This window comes from Callionymus lyra, unplaced genomic scaffold (assembly GCF_982586985.1).
Source record: "Callionymus lyra unplaced genomic scaffold, fCalLyr1.hap1.1 HAP1_SCAFFOLD_127, whole genome shotgun sequence".
NCBI classification, from domain to species: Eukaryota; Metazoa; Chordata; class Actinopteri; order Syngnathiformes; family Callionymidae; genus Callionymus; species Callionymus lyra.
Window position 1 is genome coordinate 115,001 of NW_028258604.1, and position 7,500 is coordinate 122,500.

The 7,500-nt window shown below is 59.1% G+C and overlaps 1 non-coding gene across 1 annotated transcript; it reads right to left on the bottom strand.

Moving 5' to 3' along the window:
- Positions 1-5,626: 5,626 nt before the first annotated feature.
- Positions 5,627-5,745, bottom strand: LOC148058240 (5S ribosomal RNA). Its single transcript, XR_015710054.1, has one exon. It is a non-coding gene; the product is annotated as a 5S ribosomal RNA (ribosomal RNA).
- Positions 5,746-7,500: the final 1,755 nt, after the last annotated feature.

Sequence of the window (7,500 nt, forward strand, 5' to 3'; positions counted from 1 at the left end):
GACATCAAAAAGACCACTTTTTGCAGAGCAGTCACACTCGGAAAAAATTTCTTTCGTCTGGCAAAAGAACCAGAGTGTTCAGCGGTCATCCACTCCAACCTTGTCCGATTTTGAGGCACCAGGCTCGGCCACCCTCCGAGCCTTTTCACTCCCTCTCCTGTTATGGTGCCTCCCTATTAACCTCTAGGTGGTTGCGCTCGTGACATCAAAAAGACCACTTTTTGCAGAGCAGTCACACTCGGAAAAAATTTCTTTCGTCTGGCAAAAGAACCAGAGTTTTCAGCGGTCATCCACTCCAACCTTGTCCGACTTTGAGGCACCAGGCTCGGCCACCCTCCGAGCCTTTTCACTCCCTCTCCTGTTATGGTGCCTCCCTATTAACCTCTAGGTGGTTGCGCTCGTGACATCAAAAAGACCACTTTTTGCAGAGCAGTCACACTCGGGAAAAATTTCTTTCGTCTGGCAAAAGAACCAGAGTTTTCAGCGGTCATCCACTCCAACCTTGTCCGATTTTGAGGCACCAGGCTCGGCCACCCTCCGAGCCTTTTCACTCCCTCTCCTGTTATGGTGCCTCCCTATTAACCTCTAGGTGGTTGCGCTCGTGACATCAAAAAGACCACTTTTTTCAGAGCAGTCACACTCGGAAAAAATTTCTTTCGTCTGGCAAAAGAACCAGAGTTTTCAGCGGTCATCCACTCCAACCTTGTCCGATTTTGAGGCACCAGGCTCGGCCACCCTCCGAGCCTTTTCACTCCCTCTCCTGTTATGGTGCCTCCCTATTAACCTCTAGGTGGTTGCGCTCGTGACATCAAAAAGACCACTTTTTGCAGAGCAGTCACACTCGGGAAAAATTTCTTTCGTCTGGCAAAAGAACCAGAGTTTTCAGCGGTCATCCACTCCAACCTTGTCCGATTTTGAGGCACCAGGCTCGGCCACCCTCCGAGCCTTTTCACTCCCTCTCCTGTTATGGTGCCTCCCTATTAACCTCTAGGTGGTTGCGCTCGTGACATCAAAAAGACCACTTTTTTCAGAGCAGTCACACTCGGAAAAAATTTCTTTCGTCTGGCAAAAGAACCAGAGTTTTCAGCGGTCATCCACTCCAACCTTGTCCGATTTTGAGGCACCAGGCTCGGCCACCCTCCGAGCCTTTTCACTCCCTCTCCTGTTATGGTGCCTCCCTATTAACCTCTAGGTGGTTGCGCTCGTGACATCAAAAAGACCACTTTTTTCAGAGCAGTCACACTCGGGAAAAATTTCTTTCGTCTGGCAAAAGAACCAGAGTTATCAGCGGTCATCCACTCCAACCTTGTCCGATTTTGAGGCACCAGGCTCGGCCACCGTCCGAGCCTTTTCACTCCCTCTCCTGTTATGGTGCCTCCCTATTAACCTCTAGGTGGTTGCGCTCGTGACATCAAAAAGACCACTTTTTTCAGAGCAGTCACACTCGGGAAAAATTTCTTTCGTCTGGCAAAAGAACCAGAGTTATCAGCGGTCATCCACTCCAACCTTGTCCGACGTTGAGGCACCGATGTCGGCCAAGTTCTGAGCGTTCCACCGCCGAATGCCACTGGTCCTCAACACAGCGGACTTCCAATCCAACCTTGTCCGACTTTGAGGCACCGAAGTCGGCCTCAGCCCGAGCCTTCCCCCGCCGACCTCACTGGAGCCCGCCATCCAGGGACCGGCGGAGGTCGCCCGCATGACCACGGCAAAGTGTCTCAAAGTCGGGCACGACCGCTCGAGTCACCCGCCAACCCGGTCCGGGGCACCTCCAGGGACCGGCGGAGGACGCCCGCATGACCGCGGCAAAGTGTCTCAAAGTCGGGCATGACCGCTTGAGTCACCCGCCAACCCGGTCCGGGGCACCTCCAGGGACCGGCGGAGGACGCCCGCATGACCGCGACAAAGTGTCTCAAAGTCGGGCACGACCGCTCGAGTCACCCGCCAACCCGGTCCGGGGCACCTCCAGGGACCGGCGGAGGACGCCCGCATGACCGCGACAAAGTGTCTCAAAGTCGGGCACGACCGCTCGAGTCACCCGCCACCCCGGTCCGGGGCACCTCCAGGGACCGGCGGAGGACGCCCGCATGACCGCGACAAAGTGTCTCAAAGTCGGGCATGACCGCTCGAGTCACCCGCCAACCCGGTCCGGGGCACCTCCAGGGACCGGCGGAGGTCGCTCGCATGACCGCGACAAAGTGTCTCAAAGTCGGGCACGACCGCTCGAGTCGCCCGCCATCCCGGTCCGGAGCTCAACACTTTGTCGTTTTTTCCACTCCCTCCCCATTAACCTCTAGGTGGTTGCGCTCGTGACATCAAAAAGACCACTTTTTGCAGAGCAGTCACACTCGGAAAAAATTCGTTTCGTCTGGCAAAAGAACCAGAGTTCTCAGCGGGCTTCCAGTCCAACCTTGTCCGATTTTGAGGCACCAGGCTCGGCCACAGTCCGAGCCCATTCACTCCCTCCCCTGTTGTACTCGCTCCCTATTAACCTCTAGGTGGTTGCGCTCGTGACATCAAAAAGACCACTTTTTGAGGAGCAGTCACACTTAGGAAAAATCCGTTTGCGCTCACACCATCCCTCCCCATTAACCTCTAGGTGGTTGCGCTCGTGACATCAAAAAGACCACTTTTTGAGGAGCAGTCACACTTAGGAAAAATCCGTTTGCGCTCACACCATCCCTCCCCATTAACCTCTAGGTGGTTGCGCTCGTGACATCAAAAAGACCACTTTTTGAGGAGCAGTCAGACACCGAGGTTTTCTGGATTTATGTCCGTTTTCCTGGTTCTCTGACTCGGGCACCTTGTGACCGACATCCCCCCCTTCCCTGGTTCTATTTTGCCGATACTTTGGTGAGTTTTCTACCCGCAAACCAAGCCCCCCAAGCCCGCCGCCTGGTGGGGGAGCATGCCGCCTGGCCCGGTTCTATTTTAGGTCACTTTGGTGAGTTTTCTACCCGCAAACCAAGCCCCCCAAGCCCGCCGCCTGGTGGGGGAAGAGGCCCCCTGGTCCCGGTTCTATTTTAGGACACTTTGGTGAGTTTTCTACCCGCAAACCAAGCCCCCCAAGCCCGCCGCCTGGTGGGGGAAGATGCCCCCTGGTCCCGGTTCTATTTTAGGACACTTTGGTGAGTTTTCTACCCGCAAACCAAGCCCCCCAAGCCCGCCGCCTGGTGGGGGAACATGCCCCCTGGTCCCGGTTCTATTTTAGGACACTTTGGTGAGTTTTCTACCCGCAAACCAAGCCCCCCAAGCCCGCCGCCTGGTGGGGGAACATGCCGCCTAGCCCGGTTCTATTTTAGGTCACTTTGGTGAGTTTTCTACCCGCAAACCAAGCCCCCCAAGCCCGCCGCCTGGTGGGGGAAGAGGCCCCCTGGTCCCGGTTCTATTTTAGGACACTTTGGTGAGTTTTCTACCCGCAAACCAAGCCCCCCAAGCCCGCCGCCTGGTGGGGGAACATGCCCCCTGGTCCTGGTTCTATTTTAGGACACTTTGGTGAGTTTTCTACCCGCAAACCAAGCCCCCCAAGCCCGCCGCCTGGTGGGGGAACATGCCCCCTGGTCCCGGTTCTATTTTAGGACACTTTGGTGAGTTTTCTACCCGGAAACCAAGCCCCCCAAGCCCGCCACCTGGTGGGGGAAGAGGCCCCCTGGTCCCGGTTCTATTTTAGGACACTTTGGTGAGTTTTCTACCCACACTGCAGGTCCCCAAATGCCGCCATCTGGTGGGGGAACATGCCGCCTGCACCGGTTCTATTTTAAGTCACTTTGGTGAGTTTTCTGCCCACACTACGGGTCCCCAAATGCCGCCATCTGGTGGGGGAACATGCCGCCTGCACCGGTTCTATTTTAAGTCACTTTGGTGAGTTTTCTACCCACACTACGGGTCCCCAAATGCCGCCATCTGGTGGGGGAACATGCCGCCTGCACCGGTTCTATTTTAAGTCACTTTGGTGAGTTTTCTACCCACACTACGGGTCCCCAAATGCCGCCATCTGGTGGGGGAACATGCCGCCTGCACCGGTTCTATTTTAAGTCACTTTGGTGAGTTTTCTGCCCACACTACGGGTCCCCAAATGCCGCCATCTGGTGGGGGAACATGCCGCCTGCACCGGTTCTATTTTAAGTCACTTTGGTGAGTTTTCTACCCACACTACGGGTCCCCAAATGCCGCCATCTGGTGGGGGAACATGCCGCCTGCACCGGTTCTATTTTAAGTCACTTTGGTGAGTTTTCTACCCACACTACGGGTCCCCAAATGCCGCCATCTGGTGGGGGAACATGCCGCCTGCACCGGTTCTATTTTAAGTCACTTTGGTGAGTTTTCTGCCCACACTACGGGTCCCCAAATGCCGCCATCTGGTGGGGGAACATGCCGCCTGCACCGGTTCTATTTTAAGTCACTTTGGTGAGTTTTCTGCCCACACTACGGGTCCCCAAATGCCGCCGCCTGGTGGGGGAACTGCCGCCTAGTCCCGGTTCTATTTTAGGTCACTTTTCTCACTTTCTGACCCACAAATAATGCCCCAAATGCCGCCGCCTGGTGGGGGGAACTGCCGCCTAGTCCCGGTTCTATTTTAGGTCACTTTTCTCACTTTCTGACCCACAAATAATGCCCCAAATGCCGCCGCCTGGTGGGGGGAACTGCCGCCTAGTCCCGGTTCTATTTTAGGTCACTTTTCTCACTTTCTGACCCACAAATAATGCCCCAAATGCCGCCGCCTGGTGGGGGGAACTGCCGCCTAGTCCCGGTTCTATTTTAGGTCACTTTTCTCACTTTCTGACCCACAAATAATGCCCCAAATGCCGCCGCCTGGTGGGGGGAACTGCCGCCTAGTCCCGGTTCTATTTTAGGTCACTTTTCTCACTTTCTGACCCACAAATAATGCCCCAAATGCCGCCGCCTGGTGGGGGGAACTGCCGCCTAGTCCCGGTTCTATTTTAGGTCACTTTTCTCACTTTCTTACCCACAAATAATGCCCCAAATGCCGCCGCCTGGTGGGGGGAACTGCCGCCTAGTCCCGGTTCTATTTTAGGTCACTTTTCTCACTTTCTGACCCACAAATAATGCCCCAAATGCCGCCGCCTGGTGGGGGGAACTGCCGCCTAGTCCCGGTTCTATTTTAGGTCACTTTTCTCACTTTCTTACCCACAAATAATGCCCCAAATGCCGCCGCCTGGTGGGGGGAACTGCCGCCTAGTCCCGGTTCTATTTTAGGTCACTTTTCTCACTTTCTGACCCACAAATAATGCCCCAAATGCCGCCGCCTGGTGGGGGGAACTGCCGCCTAGTCCCGGTTCTATTTTAGGTCACTTTTCTCACTTTCTGACCCACAAATAATGCCCCAAATGCCGCCGCCTGGTGGGGGGAACTGCCGCCTAGTCCCGGTTCTATTTTAGGTCACTTTTCTCACTTTCTTACCCACAAATAATGCCCCAAATGCCGCCGCCTGGTGGGGGGAACTGCCGCCTAGTCCCGGTTCTATTTTAGGTCACTTTTCTCACTTTCTTACCCACAAATAATGCCCCAAATGCCGCCGCCTGGTGGGGGGAACTGCCGCCTAGTCCCGGTTCTATTTTAGGTCACTTTTCTCACTTTTCTACCCACAAATAATGGCAAAAAAAAATGCTTACAGCACCCAGTATTCCCAGGCGGTCTCCCATCCAAGTACTAACTGGGCCCGACCCTGCTTGGCTTCCGAGATCAGACGAGATCGGGCTCATTCAGGGTGGTGTGGCCGTAAGCGAGGGAAGCGCTTGTGAAATGCCCCAAAGTGTTGAAAATGTTCCCCAGGCCCCTGGTTCCCCATCCCCGCAGGAGGAGGCTCCCCAGGCCCCCTGGTTCCCCATCCCCGCAGGAGGAGGCTCCCCAAGCCCCCTGGTGCAGGAGGAGGCTCCCCAGGCCCCTGGTTCCCCATCCCCGCAGGAGGAGGCTCCCCAGGCCCCCTGGTTCCCCATCCCCGCAGGAGGAGGCTCCCCAGGCCCCATGGTTCCCCATCACCGCAGGAGGAGGCTCCCCAGGCCCCCTGGTTCCCCATCCCCGCAGGAGGAGGCTCCCCAGGCCCCCTGGTGCAGGAGGAGGCTCCCCAGGCCCCCTGGTTCCCCATCCCCGCAGGAGGAGGCTCCCCAGGCCCCCTGGTTCTCCATGCCCGCAGGAGGAGGCTCCCCAGGCCCCTGGTTCCCCATCCCCGCAGGAGGAGGCTCCCCAGGCCCCCTGGTTCTCCATGCCCGTAGGAGGAGGCTCCCCAGGCCCCCTGGTTCTCCATCCCCGCAGGAGGAGGCTCCCCAGGCCCCCTGGTTCTCCATCCCCGCAGGAGGAGGCTCCCCAGGCCCCCATGTTCTCCATGCCCGCAGGAGGAGGCTCCCCAGGCCCCTTGGTTCTCCATCCCCGCAGGAGTAGGCTCCCCAGGCGCCCTGGTTCTCCATCCCCGCAGGAGGAGGCTCCCCAGGCCCCCTGGTTCTCCATCCCCGCAGGAGGAGGCTCCCCAGGCCCCATGGTTCCCCATCACCGCAGGAGGAGGCTCCCCAGGCCCCCTGGTTCCCCATCCCCGCAGGAGGAGGCTCCCCAGGCCCCCTGGTTCTCCATCCCCGCAGGAGGAGGCTCCCCAGACCCCCATGTTCTCCATGCCCGCAGGAGGAGGCTCCCCAGGCCCCTTGGTTCTCCATCCCCGCAGGAGGAGGCTCCCCAGGCCCCTGGTTCTCCATCCCCGCAGGAGGAGGCTCCCCAGGCCCCCTGGTTCTCCATGCCCGCAGGAGGAGGCTCCCCAGGCCCCCTGGTTCTCCATGCCCGCAGGAGGAGGCTCCCCAGGCCCCCATGTTCTCCATGCCCGCAGGAGGAGGCTCCCCAGGCCCCTTGGTTCTCCATCCCCGCAGGAGGAGGCTCCCCAGGCCCCTGGTTCCCCATCCCCGCAGGAGGAGGCTCCCCAGGCCCCCTGGTTCTCCATGCCCGCAGGAGGAGGCTCCCCAGGCCCCCTGGTTCTCCATGCCCGCAGGAGGAGGCTCCCCAGGCCCCCTGGTTCTCCATCCCCGCAGGAGGAGGCTCCCCAGGCCCCTGGTTCTCCATGCCCGCAGGAGGAGGCTCCCCAGGCCCCCTGGTTCTCCATGACCGCAGGAGGAGGCTCCCCAGGCCCCCTGGTTCTCCATCCCCGCAGGAGGAGGCTCCCCAGGCCCCCTGGTTCCCCATCCCCGCAGGAGGAGGCTCCCCAGGCCCCCTGGTTCTCCATCCCCGCAGGAGGAGGCTCCCCAGGCCCCCTGGTTCCCCATCCCCGCAGGAGGAGGCTCCCCAGGCCCCCTGGTTCTCCATGCCCGCAGGAGGAGGCTCCCCAGGCCCCCTGGTTCCCCATCCCCGCAGGAGGAGGCTCCCCAGGCCCCCTGGTTCTCCATCCCCGCAGGAGGAGGCCCCCCAGGCCCCTGGTTCCCCATCCCCGCAGGAGGAGGCTCCCCAGGCCCCCTGGTTCTCCATGCCCGCAGGAGGAGGCTCCCCAGGCCCCTGGTTGGGAGA